This window comes from Phyllobates terribilis, unplaced genomic scaffold (assembly GCF_046119375.1).
Source record: "Phyllobates terribilis strain yellow unplaced genomic scaffold, ASM4611937v1 Scaffold_4__5_contigs__length_816908805, whole genome shotgun sequence".
NCBI classification, from domain to species: Eukaryota; Metazoa; Chordata; class Amphibia; order Anura; family Dendrobatidae; genus Phyllobates; species Phyllobates terribilis.
The window spans coordinates 600,065,534-600,088,212 of NW_027362764.1; positions in this window are offsets into that span (position 1 = coordinate 600,065,534).

Below are 22,679 nucleotides of genomic sequence, written 5' to 3' on the forward strand. Positions count from 1 at the left end.
GTGCCAGACTGCCACCAGCCAAGACTTCCCTGTCCTCACCAAGAGGACGACTGACCATGCTCTCCTCCTCATTTTCCCTTGTCCCAGGCCATCCATGCTGAACAGACATGAATGTGGTGTGAGTAGTACCATCTGTAGAGCAGGAAACCAGCTCTTGTTCCTCCTCATCCTCCTCCTTCTCATTAGCACCCAATCCGCTTTGGGATGAGATGAGGCTGGGCTGCTGTGTGGCATCACCCTGTATGGTTCCTTGCTCCACCTCATCGTGCTCTGCCTGCAATGCCTCCTCTTTAATTGTGAGCAGCGAGCGTTTCAGTAAACAGAGAAGTGGGATGGTGACGCTAATTATGACGTTATTGTCGTTCACCATCTTGGTGGAATCCTCAAAAGTTTTGGAGGACGACACAGATGTCTGACATCCATGCCCACTCCTCCGTTCTTATGTGCGGAGGCTGACCTGAATGCCGACGGGCGTATTGAAGCTGATACTCAAAAACTGCCCTGTGCTGCTCACAAATCTTTCCTAACATCAGCAAGGTTGAGTTCCGATGCGTGGTTACTAGTGATGAGCGAGCACTAAAATGCTCGGGTACTTGTTGTTCGAGTCGAGCAAACTGGAATGCTCGAGTGCTCGGTCCGCGTAACGAGCCCAATGTAAGTCTATGGGAAACTCGAGCATTTTTCTCGTGGCTCCCCCCGGCGGTCTGCAGAGGGCCTAAAAATTGCCCAAATCGATGGGAACAGTGCTCAAATGACATGGGAACAGCATGGGGAAGACCCCTGGAAGCATTTTTGAAAACCAGGTCAATGCTGTCAACAATGTTGTCAGAGATATTATGTCACTTTTATGGACTCACAATAAAACATACAAAAGGAAAACTGAAATGGATTTTCCTGGGAAATATGTTAAGGAACATCCTTTCCAGGGTAATGACTTGTATATAAGGCAAAATAAATATACAAAAACAAAAATGCTCCTCCACACCTTGGACTATGTTCACACGTAGCGTTTTTGATGCGTTTTTGCACTTTTGCATTGCTTTCAACCAAGACAAATGTTTTCACCAAGAAATGTTATTTTAACATTTTACAACCTTATCTGGCCATGTGTTGTGTGACACATCATCAGACACATCCTGTTTCATTTATGATGGCGGGACTCTGAAAGTCACAAAGCCTATTTTTATAGGGCCATCAGGCGGCCCTTACTATTCTTAAAGGATCAGCAGTCGGCCCTCGCTATTGTTAGAGAGTAGTGTTGAGAGAATTTGTTCGGCATTTCAAATTCGGGTTCGTGTTCGGAGTTCCGGCCTGCTCGCGCCAAAAAATCGGCTCCACCCACAAACATCCCTGATTTGCCATGCTGTCACGCAGATAACATCTTCGTGACAGAGTGGCAAATCAAGGATGTTCATGGGCGGAGCTGTTTTTTTGGCACGAACAAGCCGGATCCCCGAACACGAACCCGAATTTGAAATGCTGAACAAATTCGCTCAACACTATTAGAGAGCCATCAGCCAGCTATGCTTTTTTGTTCCCATTATTAACAAGTGGGTCTCCTATACTGTTATTGCGTATGCAGTGACTGCAAGGTGTAAGGCAGCGCTAGTCATCATACTGGGGGATACTCGCTGCACCGGGTAAATTAAGCACACGTGAAATGTCCTTCCGGTATTTCACAATTCAGCCGTTTATTATTGTCATAAACCGCAGTTCACACCCATAATGTCCACGAGCCTTTCCAGTGGCAGCTATGCCCACTTGGCTCCAGGTAAACTATAACACTTGGCTTCAGCAAACTATAACAATGTCCATATATCACAATGTCCATATAACGTACCGCTTTTACCTTTTGCAGGGTCTTAACGGTTCCAGGTTTAGTTTGCCACCACTTTCACTTTTAGGCTTCCCAGGTGGGGGTCTCCAGCCCTCGTACCGTCGAAGGCTACTGGTATGTTTTCACTCACATCCAGCCTGCGCCTTTCAGGACTCTTCACCAAGCCTCTGCCTTCCAAGGCCACTAGCATCCACTCACAGGATCCAGTCTCGGCCTTTCAGGCTGCCAGGCTTCACTCAGCCTCACTAGGCCTCACACGAACGGTGTCCCTCACACATGGGGAACAGGCCTCATGCCTCTCACAGAACACACCTGTCTCCCATCAAGCAGGGTTTATATATCCATCCCGTGCACACACACACACACACACACACACAGACAGGACCTTGCTGATGTCACAGTCATGTGATCAGACAGACATTCTGTGCGCGCAGGACCTGTGCTATGTCACAGTCATGTGACCAGTCACCTGAGGGGGAAGGTACATGGTCAGGTAAAACACATCCTGGACCATTACCATAATGCCAGCAAGTCGCTGCATTACAAAGGGCTGCCAAAAATTTGGACGCAACCCAATACCCCCTTGAAGAGATATAGAGGAGGGTCTCAGTAAAAAAAATGTTCCCATTATAAAGTAGCGGGTCTCCTATAGTGGTAATGCCCATGCTGTAACTGCAAGGGCTGCCAACATTTGGGAAAAACCCCACTAACAATTTAAAGACACATAGAGCTGGGCCACAGTAAGGAGTACGACATGTTCCCATTAAAAATGAGAGGGTCTACTATACAGTTATAGGGTATGCAGTGCGTCCAACGGCTGCCAAAACTTAGGAAAAACCCTACTAACAATTTAAAGACACATAGAGGTGGGCCACAGTAACGACATGTTCCCATTAGAAAGCTGAGGGTCTGCTATTCAGTTATAGGGTATGCAGTGAGTCCAACGGCTGCCAAAATTTAGGAAAAACCCCACTAACAATTTAAAGACACATAGAGCTGGGCCAAAGTAACAAGTACAACATGTTCCCATTAGAAAGGAGAGGGTCTGCTATTCAGTTATAGGGTATTCAGTGAGTGCAATGGCTGTCAAAATTTAGGAAAAAGCCTACTAACAATTTAAAGACACATAGAGCTGGGCCACAGTAACGACATGTTCCCATTAGAAAGGAGAGGGTCTGCTATTCAGTTATAGGGTATGCAGCGAGTCCAATGGCTACCAAAATTTAGGAAAGAACCCACTAACAATTTAAACACACATAGAGCGGGCCACAGTAATGAGTACGACATGTTCCCATTAGAAAGGAGAGGGTCTGCTATACAGTTATAGGGTATGCAATGAGTCCAAAGGCTGCCAAAATTTAGGCAAAACCCCACTAACAATTTAAAGACACATAGAGGTGGGCCTCAGTAACAACATATTCCCATTAGAAAGGAGAGGGTCTCCCATACTATTTGCCTATGCAGTGACTGCAATGGCTGTCAAAAATTTGGAGGCACTTCAATGCCCCTTGCAAGAGACGTAGATGTCGGAGGGCCTCCTGAAAACAATGTTCCCATTATTAGGAAGTGGGTCTCCCATACTGTTTGCCTATGCAGTGAAGCAACGGCTGCCAAAAATTTGGAGGAACTCCAATGCCCCTTGCAAGAGACATAGAGTTCGGAAGGCCTCCTGAAAACAATGTTCCCATTATTAAGAAGTGGGTCTCCCATACTGTTTGCCTATGCAGTGAAGCAACAGCTGCCAAAAATTTGGAGGAACTCCAATGGCCCCTGCAAGAGACATAAAGGTCGGAGGGTCTCTTGAAAACAATGTTCCCATTATTGGGAAGTGGCTCTCCCCTACTCTTTGCCTATGCAGTGAAGAAATGGCTGCCAAAAATCTGGAGGAACTGCAATGACCCTTGCAAGAGACGTAGAAGTCGGAGGGCCTCCTGAAAACAATGTTCCCATTATTAGGAAGTGGGCCTCCAATACTGTTTGCCTATGCAGTGAAGCAACGCCTGCCAAAAATTTGGAGGAACTCCAATGTCCCTTGCAAGAGACATAGATATGTTGATATGGTACATATGGTGGTGATATGGTGGTGGAGGATGAGGATGCGAAGAAGGAGGAGGACAAGAGCAAATAGACAAAATCAGGAAGCGTATACCCATGTCTGGGTGTGAAGACAGAGGTGCATGGGAATAGAGTTAGAACCAAAAAAAGACACTGTATTTGAGTTTATGTTACGCTGTATATCATTTGGTGATGTGGAGAAGTCTGGCCCAATCCAGCCCATGTTCATTTTTATAAGAGTCAGCCTGTCAGCATTTTCAGTTGACAGGCGAATGCCCCTATCAGTTAGAATTCCACCAGCGGCACTAAAAAGCGGCTCTGACAAAAAGCTAATAGGCAGGGCAGGCCAGAACCTCCAAGGCGTAGAGAGACAGTTCATTCCACGTGTCCAGCTTGGATATCCAATAATTATAAGGCACAAAGGAATCACGGAGGACGTTGGTACGGTCGGCAAGGTACTCCCTCAGCATCGTCCGCAATTTGTCCCTCCTTGGGAGAGTACCCCACGCATCAGCGCTTGTGCGATGGGAGGGTCTGAGAAAACTGTCCCAGAACTTTGAGGGTATATGCACACGATCAGTGTTCACTACGGATTGGATGCAGCGCAAGTGCGCTGTGCGCAATCCACAGCAGCCAGATGTTACAGCATAGTGGATGGGATTTATACAAATCTCATGCCCACTATGGGTCTGCGGTACACCCGCGGAAACTGACATGTGGCGCGTAGTGTTGAGCGAGCATGCTCGACACTGCTCGATACTCGCCCGAGCATCTCACTACTCGGGATGTTCGGCGAGCACCGAGCATTTCCGGGTTACTTGGGCAGGAGCTCGGGTCTCCGCCCTGCATGTTTGGCGCTCTTTACAGAGCCAATGAACATGCAGGGATTGCCAGCCAGTTACTGTAATGCCGCAGCCATGTTGGTTGTGGGCATTACAGTGATTGGCTGGCCGCACAGCGTCACCTCGAGTATTTAAAACCGGGCGCCGCCATCTTGGACACAGTCGCCCGGGATCAGACAGTGTAGGGTCAGTGCTGCTGAGTTAGGGAGAGAAATATAGGGCGAAATAGGTAGTGTAGGGTCTCTAAAGCCTGCCAAATCAAAAATCAAACAAACAGTCCTTCTCAGGACTAATATCCATCCCAGATATCAGGCAGGCAGGCTGTATAAGAGACGCAGTGGTTATACCAACAAACAGTGCATTACAGTCCTGTGTGCTCCTGCTGGTCAAATTGCTAGACTTATCCCCCGGTCTCAGGGGCCAGGAAAAAAATTTTTTTTTTCTCATCTAAATCCTGTATATTTTTTTTTTCCTTAGTCAGACTGTGCAAATACACGTCTTATTAACCTTTTGGTATTCCCCCCCCCCCCAACAAAAAAAAAAATTGAGTGTGTCTGTGACTGTTGAGACACAAATATATCTGTTTAAAAGAGTCTGATGTAGGCCATATAACTATAACTGTGGTTTTGCAGTTCCACGGTTCAAATCTCTGTATTATCCAGCTCTTGGCCGCTTTTCCGTAAAAAAAAACCCAGTAATAGTGTCTCGCTGACTGTTCAGACACAAATATATCTGTTTAAAAGATTCTGGTGTAGGCCAGATAACTAGAACTGTGGTTTTGCAGTTTCACGGTTCAAATCTCTGTATTATCCAGCTTTTGGCATTTTTTCCGTAAAAAAAAAACAGTAATAGTGTCTCCCTGACTGTTCAGACACAAATATATCTGTTTAAAAGATTCTGGTGTAGGCCAGATAACTAGAACTGTGGTTTTGCAGTTCCATGGTTCAAATCTCTGTATTATCCTGCTTTTGGCATTTTTTTCGTAAAAAAAAACAGTAATAGTGTCTCTCTGACTGTTCAGACACAAATATATCTGTTTAAAATATTCTGGTGTAGGCCAGATAACTAGAACTGTGGTTTTGCAGTTCCACGGTTCAAATCTCTGTATTATCCAGCTTTTGGCATTTTTTCCGTAAAAAAAAACAGTAATAGTGACTCCCTGACTGTTCAGACACAAATATATCTGTTTAAAAGATTCTGGTGTAGGTCACATAACTATAACTAAGGTTTTGCAGTTCCACGGTTCAAATCTCTGTATTATCCACCTTTTTGCCTTTTTTACATAAAAAATAAAAAAATTGAGTGTCTCGCTCAGTGTTCAGACACAAATATATCTGTTTAAAAGATTCTGGTGTAGGCCAGAGAAATAGAACTGTGCTTTTCCTCTTCCACGGTTCAAATCTCCTTTTTATTACCCTTTTTCCATTGATAGTGCGAGTGTAAGCTATTTTACTTCATTTACAATGGGCAAGGCGCGTGGCAAGGGACGTGGAACTGGACGTTCTGGTGATGGTGCGTGTAGAGGACGGGGCCGTGGCCAAGGTGAAAATGTGCCACAACCAACAGCCACATCTTCTCGCTCCCACTTCTTGACCGAATTACTAGGGAAGCACACTACAACACCAGTATTGCGAACTGATCAGTGTGAACAGGTTATTAATTGGATAGCAGATAATGCTTCCAGTTACCTGGGCACCACTACCTCCGGTCTGTCTTCCACACGGTCAAGTTTTAGTAGCCGTGAGTCTCGACCGCATACTCCTCCTCACCCTGATGCTCCTTCCTCCCACCATGCCGAGTGTCGTCAGACAGCAACTGATCCCACACTTGGACACTCCGAAGAGCTGTTCACTGGTCCATTTCCATATTTGTGCCCCTCGCCTGCTCCGCTTGAAGTGGTGGAAGAGGAGATCCCATGTAGCGATGCCCAAATATTTGAACAGCCACAGCCACAGGAAGTCGACGCTGGCAATTTGTCACAAGAGGTGGACGATGACGAGACACAATTGCCACGAAGTGAGGAGGAGGATCGTGGTGCGCAAGTGGAAGAGGAGGAGGTGGTGGATGATCTAGTAACTGACCCAACGTGGCAGGAGGACACGCAGAGCGAGGCCAGCAGCACACAGGGGGAGGGAGGCAGAGTACCCCAACAGGCAGGAAGAAGCAGTGTGGTGGCCGCACACAGAAGGCGGGCAACAGTTCCCCGTAACACCAACACGAGGGACGTTGCCAGTACAACTGGTAGGTCTTCCAGAGTCTGGAATTTTTTTAAAGACTCTACTGATAACCCCAAAAAGGCCATTTGTACCACCTGCCATGCCAGCATCAGCAGGGGTGACAAAACTACCAGCCTGACCACCACCAGCATGATCAGGCACATGGCAGCAAAGCACCCGACTTTGTGGGGCGAACCCCAGGGTCCACGACCAGTGTCAGCGGGTATCACCACTGCTTCTTCTGCTGTTGTGCGTGTAAGAGAACCCCCTATTGTGCGTGCAAGGCAATCCCCTGTCCATACTGCATGCAAAGATGCCCCCTCTTCTCAGTCTTCACTTGGTATGACAGTTTCTCAAGAAACAGCATCAACGTCCACGACCCACCACAGCGTTCAATTGTCCATATCCCAGACCTTTGAACGAAAGCGCAAATTCGCAGCCAATGCCCCACAGGCCTCAGTCCTAAATTCACACATTTCACGACTGCTTGCGTTGGAAATGCTGCCTTTTAGGCTGGTGGAGACGGAATCCTTCCGCAACCTTATGGTGGTGGCCGTCCCTTGGTACTCGGTCCCCAGCTGACACTATTTTGCCCGGTGTACCATCCCCGCACTACACAAACACGTGTCCCAAAACATCTGCCGTGCCCTCAACAACGCAGTTACTAGGAGAGTCCACCTGACAACGGACAGGTGGACAAGTGCTTGTGGCCAGGGACGGTACATCTCCCTGATGGCACAATAGGGTAAACATAGTGGAAGCCGGGACCCAGTCGGACCTTGGGACGGAACACATCCTCCCCACACCGAGGATTGCGGGCCCTATGTCAGTTAGAGTTGCCCTCACAGTGTACAGCTCCTGTGCATCATCCTCCTCCTCCTCCTCATGTTCAGCCTCCATCTCAGATATCACCACATCAGTTACAAGCTGAAAGCACTGTAGTACTGCCTCAGCCAAGCGGCAACAGGCTGTGCTGAAACTCATAAGCTTAGGTGATAAACCTCACACTGCTTGTGAGTTGTGGATAGCTGTGAAAGAGCAGGCAGATCTGTGTCTGAGACCGCTGAACCTACATCCAGGCATGGTCATGTGTGACAATGGCCGTAACCTGGTGGCGGCTCTGAGGCGAGGTCACACACGTACCATGCCTGGCTCATGTGCTTAACCTCGTGGTTCAGCGGTTTCTTAAATCGTACCCCGAGTTGTCAGATCTGCTCGTCAAAGTACTCCGCCTGTCAGCTCATTTTCGCAAGTTGGCTACAGCTTCTGCCGCCCTTGCTGTGTTGCAGCAGCGTTTGCAGCTTCCGTCACACCGACTGGTGTGTGATGTCCCCACACATTGAAACTCTACCGTCCACATGTTGCAAAGGATTTGTGAGCAGAAGAGAGCAGTTGTGGAGTACCAGCTGCAACAAGGCCGTCGATATTCAGGTCAGACTCCACACATAAGACCTCAGGAGTGGACCTGGATGTCTGACATATGTACCATCCTGACAAACTTTGAGGAGTCCACCAAGATGGTGAGTGGCGATGATGCCATCATTAGCGTCAGCATCCCACTTGTCTGTCTTTTGCAACGCTCTCTGCAGGGAATTAAAGAGTAGGCATTGCAGCCAGAGCATGATGAGATGGATCAAGCCATAACGGGCGATTACACACAGCCCAGCCTCATCTCATCCCAACGTGCATTGGGGTACAATGAGGGAGAGGAGGAGGAAGAACAGGAGCTGGTATCATGCGCTGTAGACGGTAGTACCTGTACAACTGTCATACCGTCGGTTCAGCGTGGGTGGCCTGAGGACAGGGGGGGAGGAGGAGGAGGAGGAGAGCATGGTCAGTCATCATCTTGGTGAGGACACGGAAGTCTTGCCCGTTACCAGTCTGGAACGCATGGCTGACTTTATGTTACGCTGCCTTAACAGTGACCCTCCCGTTGTCAAAATGTTGGGTGACAGTCATTACTGGTTGTTGACACTTTTAGACCCCCGCTACAAGGAGAACTTTCACTCTCTTATTCCTGAGATGGAGAGGTCTACAAAAATGGGGCAGTACCAGAAGGCCCTTGCTGCAGAACTGTTAAAAAAATTCCCATGCGAACACGCTAGCAGCAGAGGTCACAGTTCATTGACCAACCAAGGCGTACAGGCGAGAGAGACGCAACTCCAATCCAGCAGAGGCAGATGAACACTGTCAACATTCTGGGACAGTTTTCTGAGACCCGCCCAGCTTACAGGCCCTGAGGCGCAGGGTACTCTAACAAGGAGTGGAAAGTTTCAAAAGATGGTGAGGGAGTACCTTGCCGACCATACCAGCGTCCTCCGTAATTCCTCTGTGCCTTTTAATTATCGGGGATCCAAGCTGGACACTTGGAATGAACTGGCTCTGTACGCCGTGGAGGTCCTGGCCTGCCCTGCCGCTAGCGTGTTTTCGGAGCGTGTTTTTAGTGCCGCTGGGGGAATTATAACTGATAAGCGCACTCGCCTGTCAACTGACAATGCTGACAAGCTGACCCTTATCAAAATGAACAAGGGCTGGATTGGGCCAGACTTCTCATCACCACCAAATGACAGCAGAGTAACATAAAGTCAAATCCACTGTGTTATTTCGGGAGGTGTATTCCCATGCACTGCTTCACACCCACACATGGGTATACGCTTCCTTATTTCGGCTGTATTTTGCTGTTCTCCTTATCCTCAGCCTCCACCACCACTATACCACCAGGGTGACCGTGGTCCATGTAGCCAGAATTGCAAGTTCCTCCGTCCTAATTTTTGGCAGCTTTTGCTTGGAAGGCATAGGCAAAGACTATGGGAGACCCACTCCCCAATAATGGGAATAATGTTTTGAATATGCTGTACTGCATGGCTCTTGTTTGCCAGCATTGCAAGTTCCTCCGTTCTAATTTTTGGCAGCTTTTGCTTGGAAGGCATAGGCAAAGACTATGGGAGACCCACTCCCCAATAATGGGAATAATATTTTGAATATGCTGTACTGCATGGCTCTTGTTTGCCAGCATTTCAAGTTCCTCCATCCTAATTTTTGGCTGCTTTTGCTTGGAAGGCATAGGCAAAGAGTATGGGAGACCCACTCCCCAATAATGGGAATAATATTTTGAATATGCTGTACTGCATGGCTCTTGTTTGCCAGCATTGCAAGTTCCTCCGTTCTAATTTTTGGCAGCTTTTGCTTGGAAGGCATAGGCAAATACTATGGGAGACCCTCTCCCCAATAATGGGAATAATGTTTTGAATATGCTGTACTGCACGGCTCTCGTTTGCCAGCATTGCAAGTTCCTCCGTTCTAATTTTTGGCAGCTTTTGCTTGGAAGGCATAGGCAAAGACTATGGGAGACCCTCTCCCCAATAATGGGAATAATGTTTTGAATATGCTGTACTGCACGGCTCTTGTTTGCCAGCATTGCAAGTTCCTCCGTCCTAATTTTTGGCAGCTTTTGCTTGGAAGGCATAGGCAAAGACTATGGGAGACCCACTCCCCAATAATGGGAATAATATTTTGAATATGCTGTACTGCATGGCTCTTGTTTGCCAGCATTGGAAGTTCCTCTGTCCTAATTTTTGGCAGCTTTTGCTTGGAAGGCATAGGCAAAGAGAATGGGAGACCCACCCCCTTTAATGGGAATAATGTTTTGAATATGCTGTACTGCATGGCTCTTGTTTGCCAGCATTGCAAGTTCCTCCATCCTAGTTTTTGGCAGCTTTTGCTTGGTAGGCGTAGGCAAAGACTTTGGGAGACCCACTCCCCAATAATGGGAATAATGTTTTGAATATGCTGTACTGCATGGCTCTTGTTTGCCAGCATTGCAAGTTCCTCCGTCCTAATTTTTGGCAGCTTTTGCTTGGTATACGTAGGCAAAGACTATGGGAGACCCACTCCCCAATAATGGGAATAATGTTTTGAATATGCTGTACTGCATGGCTCTTGTTTTCCAGCATTGCAAGTTCCTCCGTCCTAATTTTTGGCAGCTTTTGCTTGAAAGGCATAGGCAAAGACTATGGGAGACCCACTCCCCAGTAATGGGAATAATGTTTTGAATATGCTGTACTGCATGGCTCTTGTTTGCCAGCATTGCAAGTTCCTCCGTCCTAATTTTTGGCAGCTTTTGCTTGGTAGGCGTAGGCAAAGACTTTGGGAGACCCACTCCCCAATAATGGGAATAATGTTTTGAATATGCTGTACTGCATGGCTCTTGTTTGCCAGCATTGCAAGTTCCTCCGTCCTAATTTTTGGCAGCTTTTGCTTGGTATACGAAGGCAAAGACTATGGGAGACCCACTCCCCAATAAAGGGAATAATATTTTGAATATGCTGTACTGCATGGCTCTTGTAAGGGGTATTAAAATAGTCTTATTAAGCTACTGCGACCTCCACTACTCTTCCAAGGGGCATTGATATTGTCTTTTTATTCCACTGTGACCTCCACGTCTCTTCCAAGGGGCATTAAAACCGTCTTGTTAAACCACTCTGAACTCCACTTCTCTTCGAAGGGACATTAAAACCGTCTTGGTAAGCTACTGCGACCTCCACCACTATTCCAAGGGGCATTAAAACCGTCTTGTTAAGCTACTGCGACCTCCACCACTCTTCCAAGGGGCTTTAAAACCATTTTGTTAAGCTACTGCGACCTCCACGTCTCTTCCAAGGGGCATTAAAACCATCTTGTTAAACCACTCTGAACTCCACGTCTCTTCCAAGGGGCATTAAAACCGTCTTATTAAGCTACTGTGACCTCCACGTCTCTTCCAAGGGGCATTAAAACCGTCTTGTTAAGCTACTGTGACCTCCACGTTTCTTCCAAGGGGCATTAAAACTGTCTTGCTAAACCACTCTGACCTCCACGTCTCTTCCAAGGGGCATTAAAACCGTCTTGTTAAACCACTCTGAACTCCACGTCTCTTCGAAGGAGCATTAAAACCGTCATGTTAAGCTACTGCGATCTCCACCACTCTTCCAAGGGGCATTGATGTTGTCTTTTTATTCCACTGTGACCTCCATGTCTCTTCCAAGGGGCTTTAAAACCGTCTTGTTTAGCTACTATGACCTCCACCACTCTTCCAAGGGGCATTAAAACCATCTTGTTAAACCACTCTGACCTCCACGTCTCTTCCAAGGGGCATTAAAACCGTCTTGTTAAGCTACTGCGACCTCCACCACTCTTCCAAGGGGCATTAAAACCGTCTTGTTAAGCTACTGCGACCTCCACCACTCTTCCAAGGGGCATTAAAACCGTCTTGTTAAACCACTCTGACCTCCACGTCTCTTCCAAGGTGCATTAAAACCGTCTTGTTACGCTACTGTGACCTCCACCACTCTTCCAATGGGCACTAAACCGTCTTGTTAAACCACTCTGACCTCCACGTCTCTTCCAAGTGGCATTAAAACCGTCTTGCTAAACCACTCTGACCTCCACGTCTCTTCCAAGGGGCGTTAAAACCGTCTTGTTAAACCACTTTGAACTCCACATCTCTTCGAAGGAGCATTAAAACCATCTTGTTAAGCTACTGCGATCTCCACCACTCTTCCAAGGGGCATTAATACTGTCTTGTTAAGCTACTGCGACCTACACCACTCTTCCAAGGGGCATTGATATTGTCTTTTTATTCCACTGTAACCTCCACGTCTCTTCCAAGGGGCTTTAAAACCGTCTTGTTAAGCTACTGCGACCTCCACGTCTCTTCCAAGGGGCATTAAAACTGTCTTGTTAAACCACTCTGAACTCCACGTCTCTTCCAAGAGGCATTAAAACCGTCTTGTTAAACTACTCTGAACTCCACGTCTCTTCCAGGGGGCATTAAAACCGTCTTGTTAAGCTACTGTGACCTCCACGTCTCTTCCAAGGGGCATTAAAACCATCTTGTTAAACCACTCTGAACTCCAAGTCTCTTCCAAGGGGCATTAAAACCGTCTTGTTAAGCTACTGTGACCTCCACGTCTCTTCCAAGGGGCATTAAAACCATCTTGCTAAACCACTCTGACCTCCACGTCTCTTCCAAGGGGCAGTAAAACCGTCTTGTTAAACCACTCTGACCTCCACGTCTCTTCCAAGGGGCATTAAAACCATCTTGTTACGCTACTGTGACCTCCACCACTCTTCCAAGGGGCATTAAAACCATCTTGTTAAACCACTCTGACCTCCACGTCTCTTCGAAGGGGCATTAAAACCATCTTGTCAAGCTACTGCCACCTCCACCACTCTTCCAAGGGGCATTAAAACTGTCTTTTTAAGCTACTGCGACCTCCACCACTCTTCCAAGGGGCATTGATATTGTCTTTTTATTCCACTGTGACCTCCATGTCTCTTCCAAGGGGCATTAAAACCGTCTTGTTAAACCTCTCTGACCTCCACGTCTCTTCCAAGGGGAATTAAAACTGTCTTGTTAAACCACTCTGAACTCCACGTCTCTTCCAAGGGGCATTAAAACCGTCTTGTTAAGCTACTGTGACCTCCACGTCTCTTCCAAGGGGCATTAAAACCGTCTTGTTAAACCACTCTGACCTCCACGTCTCTTCCAAGGGGCATTAAAACCGTCTTGTTAAACCACTCTGAACTCCACGTCTCCTCGAAGGGGCATTAAAACCGTCTTGTTAAGCTACTGCGACCTCCACCACTCTTCCAAGGGGCATTGATATTGTCTTTTTATTCCACTGTGACCTCCACATCTCTTCCAAGGGGCTTTAAAACCGTCTTGTTAAGCTACTGTGACCTCCACCACTCTTCCAAGGGGCATTAAAACCGTCTTGTTAACCCCTTTACAGCCCATGCCGTATTAGTACGCACATTTGCATACCCCCCGTTCAGTGAGGGCTGCTGCGTTGAGCCCTCACTGAACCGAGCACATGTCAGCTGATTCTTACAGCTGACATGTGCCCGCAACAGCCGCGGGTGGAATCGCGATCCACCCGTGGCTGTTAACATGTTAAATGCCGCTGTCAATCTCCGACAGCGGCATTTAACGCGCGCTTCCGGGTTGCGCGTCATAAGCCCCGCCCATCGGCGACCCCGTCACGTGATCGCGGGTCGCCGATGGGCGGGCATGACAACCCAGGGTCTGCAGCAGACGCCTGTGGTTGTCATGATCTGGTCGCTATGAGTGCCACCTAGTGGTCGGCGCTCATAGCACAGGACCATTTCTGCTGCATGCAGGGGATCTGCTGGTCCCCTGTATGTAGCAGAGCCGATCAGACAACTGCTGCTTCTAGTCTCCTATGGAGACTATTGAAGCATGCAGTAAGTGAAAAAAAAAAGTTTTTAAAAATATCAAAAAAATAAAAAAAATATAAAAGTTTAAATCTCCCCCCTTTCACCCCATTCAAAATAAAATATATTAAAAAAAAAAACCTACATAGACATATTTGGTATCGCCGTGTTCAGAATCGCCCCATCTATCAATATAAAAAAAGAATTAATCCGATCGGTAAACGGTGTAACGAGAAAAAAATTCTAAACGCCAGAATTACGTTTTTTGGTCGCCCAAAATTGCAATAAAATGCAATAACGGGCGATCGAAACATCGGATCTACCCCAAAATGTTATCAATAAAAACGTCAGCCAGGCGCGCAAAAAATAAGCCCTCACCCAGCCCCAGATCATGAAAAATGGAGACGCTACAGGTCTTGGAAAATGGCGCTATTTTTTTTTTTTTTTACCAAATTTTGGAATTTTTTTTCACCACTTAAATATAAAAGAACCTATACATGTTTGGTGTCTACGAACTCGTAATGACCTGGAGAATAAGAATGGCAGGTCAGTTTTAGCATTGAGTGAACGTGGTAAAAAAATAAATAAAAAACAACTGTGGTATTGCACTTTTTTTGCAATTTTACCGCACTTGGATTTTTTTTCCCATTTTCCCGTACACGATATGGTAAAACTAGTAATGGCGTTCAAAAGTACAACTTGTCCCGCAAAAAATAAGCCCTCACACTGCCATATTGTCCAAACAATAAAAACGCTATGGCTCTGGGAACAAGAGGAGCAAAAAACGAAAACGCAAAAACGACAAAACCCAAGGTTGTGAAAGGGTTAAACCACTCTGAACTCCACAGCTCTTCCAATGGACATTGAAATGTTGTTTTTAATTAACTCTAACCTCCACGACTCTTTCCTCCTAATTTTAGTCAGCTTTTGCTTTTCAATGCTTAGGCGAACACTAAGGGAGACCCACTCCCCAATAATGGGTAGAAGGTTTTTAGTACGCTGTAATCCACGTCCGTTTCAAGGGGCATTGCATTTCCTCATAATTTTTGGAAAGCCTTCCATTCACTGCTTAGGCCAACAGTGTACAGGAGACCCAGTTGCTATAAATGGAAAAAACGGTTTAGTTAAGGCCCTCTGACCTCCAAGTCACTTCCAAGGGGCATTGGAGTGCCTCGAAATTTTTGGTAGGCATTGCACTCACTGTATGCCCTATAACTGTGTAGCCAAACCGCTCCTTTTGATACAGAAACATATCCTACAAGACATGTGTGGTTGACTGGCCTGATATTGATGTGAATGGTCCCTGTTCCTCCTGTTCTTTCTCCTTAGCCACCACCTCATCCATCATTCATCACCTGAAGCTTTGTTTTAACGGGAGTCATAGAACTGGGATAGTAACAGGAAAACATCCAGCAATCCTCGGAGGAGGTAGGATATGGGCCAAAACGCTGACCACCTCAGGCCTAGCCGCTACTACATACATGCACTTGCATTCCAAGGAACAGAAAGCTAAGGAGATGGATGGCCTCATGAATAATTTAATCATTGTGTAGGAGACCGACCACTGCTGCTGTCTACCTTCTGAACTTTGTGTTGAAGCCTGATTGACCCAGGACCCGCAATCCTCTATGTCTGGAGGATGTGTTGCATCCCAGTGTCCAACTGTGTCCCGGCTTCCACAATATTAACCCAGTGTGACGGCGTCAGTCAGATGGACCTTCCCTGGCCACATTCACTTGTCCACGTGTTTGTGGTTAGGCTGTATTTCAAATAGGGTCGGCTGGGGACCGTTTATGGACACCCAGCTGCCCCCAGGCGGCTGGGGACCGTGTGTGGGCACCCGGCCGCGAGGCGGCTGGGGACCGAGTATGGACACCCGGCCACCCCCTGGTGACTGGGGGCCAAGCGTGGACACCCGGCCGCCGGGCGGCTGGGGACTGAGTATGGATACCAGGCCGCCGACGCAGCCATGACGTGGTGGCCAGATTCCGCCTCCACATGCCTAAAAGTCCCAATTTCAAGTGCAAGCAAGCAGTATGGTATTGCAGCCTGGGGGTGGGTTGGTGGCAGGCTGCATACTTGCCCTTCCTTTGCAAGGAATGGGGGAGGTACAATTGAACACTGCCCTGGGACAAGGACTTGCAAGTCTGATGCGGCAAGAATAACTTCTGATGGGCACACTTTTAGGCAGTGACCTGGGTGTCAGAGATGCTTCCAGGGGTCTTCCCCATGCTGTCCCCATGTCTTTTCAGCACTGTATGCATGTGTCACACAGCACATGGGCAGATAAGGTGGTAAAATGTTAAAATTACATTTCCCAGTGAATGCATTTGTCACGGTTGAAAGCAATACAAAAGTGCAAAAACGCATAAAAAATGCTGCTTGTGAACATAGCCCAAGGTTTGGAGGAGTATTTTTGTTTTTGGTTATTTATTTTACCTTATACACAAGTCTTTACCCTGGAAAGGATGTTCCTTAACATATTTCACAGGAAAGCACTTTCAGTTTCGTTTTTGAACGTTTTTTTTTAACAATACTTTTTATTCAAATTTTCACTTTATACAACTGTATTCCAAGTATTGGACTCTGGAAACATTAAGGTACATCTCTCGCAAAGGTAACATCGTTGATCAATAGTATTATTCCGGATTTTTGAATATCATGTTCAGTGAGAAAAACAAAAAACAAAACAGAAAACAGTTTAACAGAATAATCCCCAACTGCCCTCCCTCATCCCAGACATCCCAGACATACAGGAATACCTATGTACAGCGACCTTGTTAGTTCTGTCTTTATTTATTTCAATGTCTTATAGCTTCTCTCACCTATGCGACACGTTATATAGCTTCCTTCCCTTCCACATTTGGATCAGCAATTTTTAACCTACCCAATGTTCCACTCATGTCTTCTACTATATACCAGCTAGTACACAAAAATGGCTTCACAGCTCCTTGAATTTCCTCATTTGTTTAATACTTCAATAGAAAACCCCTCCACTTTATCATGAGTGCTTTTACATTTTTTTCCCTATCACGCTCAGCTTCCAGCTTTTCCAAGCGAAACAGGGCTTTCAATTGGGCTATGATTTCGTTCGGACTTGGAATAGAGTCAGACAACCAATGTTTTAGTAAACTTCTTTTAGCTATTAAACACACGGTATGGAACATTGGGGCCAAACCATTCCCACCCTTCTGTTGTGCATTTTCTTCAGTATCCCAAAAATGAAAAAGAAAAGGTAGCGGATGTAGATCTATATTGTGGACGCCTAAGTTCCCTAGTATACTTTTTGTATCCATCCAAAATTTTTGCACTTTGGAGCAGCTCCACAGACCGTGCAGTAGGTTAGAACTTTTGAGCTTGCACTTTGGGCAGTGTGTCAGGCGGTCTATCATATTTTTGGAAACTGGTATATTAAAGGCTATAATTGCTCTATGCATGATTCTGAATTGCGTGTCTCTCCAGGTCTCACTCAATATGTTTTTCCGCATCGCCAGCCAACCTAATAGAATTTTTTCCCCGATTTCTACCCCTTCTATTTCACTTTCCCAAGATCCAAATATTTGTACCTTTATATATTGCAGAAACACTGTGATGCGAACTTGCCCGGTTTAGCAGCAGGGTATCCATTGCATTCCTTTTTGTTTCTTCCCTGACATTTATCAAGTGAGCCATCACTGTCTTTCTTATCTGTTCAAATTGTAGGTATTGTTGCTTTTTTAGATTCAATTTTGAGATGGTCTCCTCTTCAGATAGCCACCTGTATTCCTTCTCATGTAGTAGGTTAGCACCCTTATGTATCCCCTTTATTTTCCACTCTTGGAAAAACTTGTTTTCCCCTATTTGTCTTAGTGCTGGATTATCGCACAAAGACAAATCCCTAGATATTCTCCATGATAATTTTAGTCGCTTTCTAATTTCCTTCCATGTTGCTATCGTGTCCCGGTATATTATTGAATTCTTAATTTTGCTAGGTAGTAGATTTAAAGGTGCATGTAGCAGGTCAACTAAGTTCCAGGGCCCTGCATAATGTTTTTCCAGGTTCGTGTCAGAATATTTACTAGTATCTTTCAACCAGTCTATTATGTGTCTAGATATGCATGCCAGATTGTACCCTCTTATGTCTGGTAGATTGGCAACTCCCTCATTCCTTGTTTCCATCAATGTTTTCAGTCTTATCCGAGGTCTCCGACCCTTCCATATGAATTTCCTAATAGAAGAATTTATCCTTTTCACATCTACATGTTTTAAAAGAGTTGGTATAGTTTGCAGCGGGTACATGAGTTTTGCAGTGCTCATCATTTTTATTAGGTGTATCCTGCCTAATAAGCTCAGGGGCAAGTTTTGCCATCTTTCTAGTTCTTGCTGTATTTTAGATATAATAGGGGGAAAGTTTAAGCTATACACTGACTCTGGTCTCCTACCCAGTTTGATGCCCAAATAGGTTATGTATGCTCCTGCTATCGGTATATCATGCAGCTCTTTTCTCACTGTGTGCCCTCTTCCTTTTTCTTTTATTTCCAGTATTTCACACTTATTTTTGTTTAGCGTAAACTCTGAGCATTTCCCAAAAGCCTCCAGAAGATTCAACACTCTTGGTAAATCTCTTTCTACCTCTGCCATATAAAGTATTATGTCGTCCGCAAAGTACGAGGCCTTAATCTTCTCGTCTCCTATTTTCAGCCCTTCAAATACTTCATACTGCTGCAGATAGCATGACAAAGGTTCAAGCGCTAAATTAAATATAAGTGGCGACAAAGGGCAGCCCTGGCGTGTTCCTTTTTCCAACAGGAAGCTAGCGGAAAGGTGCTCAGGGGTTTGAATTTTCGCCATGGGATTATTGTATAGGGCTTTTATAAGCTTTCTAAATTTGCCCATCACCCCCATTTTGTCTAGGACTTGTTTTAACCAGGACCTTGTCAAATGCCTTCTCTGCATCTAATGTAACTAAGGCCGGGTCTTTACTCTTATTGTCTCCATTCCTCACTGTGTCTAATGCTAGTAATGTACGCCTGATGTTTGTGACTGCGCTCCTGCCCTTTACAAAGCCCACTTGTGCTGGTGACACTAGTGTCGGGAGTATTTCTGCTAGCCTGTTCGCCATCAGTTTGGATATAATTTTAATATCCTGATTTATCAGGGATATACAGTGGTGGCCAAAAGTATTTGGTATTATTATCTTCATTTAATTTGTCTTCAATGAAAAAACACAAAAAGAATTGTCCTAAAGCCAAATTGGATATAATTCCACACCAAACCTAAAAAAGAGGGTGGACAAAAGTATTGGCACTGTTTGAAAAATCATGTGATGCTTCTCTAATTCGTGTAACTAACAGCACCTGTAACTTACCTGTGGCACCTAACAGGTGTTGGCAATAACTAAATCACACTTGCAGCCAGTTAACATGGATTAAAGTTGACTCAACCTCTGTCCTGTGTCCTTGTGTGTACCACCTTGAGCATGGAGAAAAGAAAGAAGACCAAAGAACTGTCTGAGGACTTGAGAAACCAAATTGTGAGGAAGAATGAGCAATCTCAAGGCTACAAGTCCATCTCCAAAGACCTGAATGTTCCTGTGTCTTCCGTGCGCAGTGTCATCAAGAAGTTTAAAGCCCATGGCACTGTGGCTAACCTCCCTAGATGTGGACGGAAAAGAAAAATTGATGAGAGATTTCAACGCAAGATTGTGCGGATGGTGGATAAAGAACCTCGACTAACATCCAAACAAGTTCAAGCTGCCCTGCAGTCCGAGGGTACAACAGTGTCCACCCGTACTATCCGTCGGCGTCTGAATGAAAAGGGACTGTATGGTAGGATACCCAGGAAGACCCCACTTCTTACCCCGAGACATAAAAAAGCCAGGCTGGAGTTTGCCAAAACTTACCTGAGAAAGCCTAAAACGTTTTGGAAGAATGTTCTCTGGTCAGATGAGACAAAAGTAGAGCTTTTTGGGAAAAAGCATCAACATAGAGTGTACAGGAAAAAAAAGAGGCATTCAAAGAAAAGAACACGGTCCCTACAGTCAAACATGGCGGAGGTTCCCTGATGTTTTGGGGTTGCTTTGCTGCCTCTGGCACTGGACTGCTTGACCGTGTGCATGGCATTATGAAGTCTGAAGACTACCAACAAATTTTGCAGCATAATGTAGGGCCCAGTGTGAGAAAGCTGGGTCTCCCTCAGAGGTCATGGGTCTTCCAGCAGGACAAGGACCCAAAACACACTTCCAAAAGCGCAATAAAATGGTTTGAGAGAAAGCACTGGAGACTTCTAAGGTGGCCAGTAATGAGTCCAGACTTGAATCCCATAGAACACCTGTGGAGAGATCTCAAAATGGCAGTTTGGAGAAGGCACCCTTCAAATATCAGGGACCTGGAGCAGTTTGCCAAAGAAGAATGGTCTACAATTCCAGCAGAGCATTGTAAGAAACTCATTGATGGTTACCGGAAGCGGTTGTTCGCAGTTATTTTGGCTAAAGGTTGTGCAACCAAGTATTAGGCTGAGGGTGCCAATACTTTTGTCTGGCCCATTTTTGGAGTTTTGTGTGAAATGATCAATGATTTCATTTTTGCTTCATTCTCTTTTGTATTTTTTCCTTGCAAGCAAATTAAATGAAGATAATAATACCAAAGAATTTGTGATTGCAATCATTTTCAGGAAGAAACTGAGTATTATCTGACAGAATTGCAGGGGTGCTAATACTTTTGGCCACCACTGTAGGTCTGTAGGCCGCTGGATCCTCCCCATCCTTCCCTTCTTTTGGTATCAAACTTATATAGGCCATGTTGGTTCCCCCCAACAATTCACCACCCTGTAACAACTCATTATACCATTTAGTCAAAATAGGAGCTACTTGATGGGACATGACCTTAAAAAAATCGCCTGTGAACCCATCAGGCCCAGGGGCTTTACTGCCCGGTAGACCTCCAATAGTGCTTTTCACTTCTTCCTCTGTTACCGGTGCATTTAACATATTCAGTTGTGACTCAGTTATGGCAGGCATTTTAATTTTGCTGAGGAAGGTCATTCCCATATCCTCCTCGCAGCCATCTTCTGAGTATAAAGCCGCATAGAATTCCCTTAAGACACGGCTTATCTCTTTGGGATTATCTACAGCTATCCCCTTCTCGTTCTTAAGTTTCATTATGCCTTTCCTCCCCTGTCTTCCTTTTGCTAAGTTTGCCAGTAGCCGTCCCGCTTTATCCCCAAACCTCCTTAGTTCAATTTCCATTTGTGACTTCCTAAATCCTTCTTTCTTCTCTGCCCATTCATCAAAGTTTTTTTTGGCCTCCTTCCAATCTTCCCTTGCCCTTTACGTTTTTAATTGTTGTAAGAGTACGTACTTTCTCCTCAGATCACCGCTAACCTCTTCGTATTTTGTGTTAGTTTTTTTCTTCAGTGTATGGACATATGCCATCAGTCTCCCTCTCAAAACAGCTTTCCCTGCTTCCCAGAATGTTTGTGTCTTTAATTCGTCTGATGAATTGTGGAAAGTGTATTCCTCCCACCATTGCTGTAGTGTAATGATAAAATGTTGCTCTCTAAGAAGAAAGGTAGGGAATTTCCATATATAGTCTGTCCCTTTTGGGTATTTTTCTAGGAGGTTTATCGAGGTTGGCGCATGGTCCGAAATAACCAGTTCCTCTATTTTAGTCTCCTTGCACCTATCTAGCAATTCTCTACTGACAAGAAGATAGTCAATCCTGGACCACGTCTGATGCGGGTGGGAAAAGTGTGTGAATTCTCGCTCAATGGGGAATTCCATTCGCCACATGTCTGATAAATTTGTGTCAGCTATCAAGTCACCTAGCAGAGTTGATTTCCCATTCGGTCTAAGTTTTGCACCCCCTAAACTTTGTCTGTCCTCCTCCTTACTGTGAGTATTGTAAAAGTCACCTCCAATTACAATTTTCTTGGTCGTATTTTGCAGTAAACCAGTGCGCAAATGTTCGAAGAATGGTTTCTGGTTTGCGTTTGGTGCATAAACATTAATTATACTCAGCTCCCCCTCATTCCCTTCAAGCTGTAGCATTATATACCTTCCCTCTGCGTCGTGTTCTACCTGTGTCACTTTGTATGTAAGGTTTTTGTGCAGCAATATTAACACCCCCGCCTTCCTCCCTTCTCCTTCCGATCCATAAGCCTCCCCCACACACAGTTTTTTCATTCTAAACAAGTCTTCCTTCCTCAGATGGGTTTCCTGCAGCAGTGCTATGTCCGTTTTTAACTTTTTTAAGTGTCTTAGAACCATCATTCTCATGGTTGAGGCTCTGAGCCCCTTTACGTTCCACAAGACTATCCGCATACTATGTGTTTTATCACTTCTGGATTATAGATTGAACTGACACTCCTTAATACTTTTGTTCCTTACTGTACTTTAGCAGCATTCTGTATGTTTTTCCCTTTAATAAACCTCCCCTTAACATTAACATATAACATATAAACAAACAATGACGTCTTCATCTTTGTGACCTCCTTTTTTCTGGCAGCTTCTCCCCATATGCTCCTCCCCGGCATTTT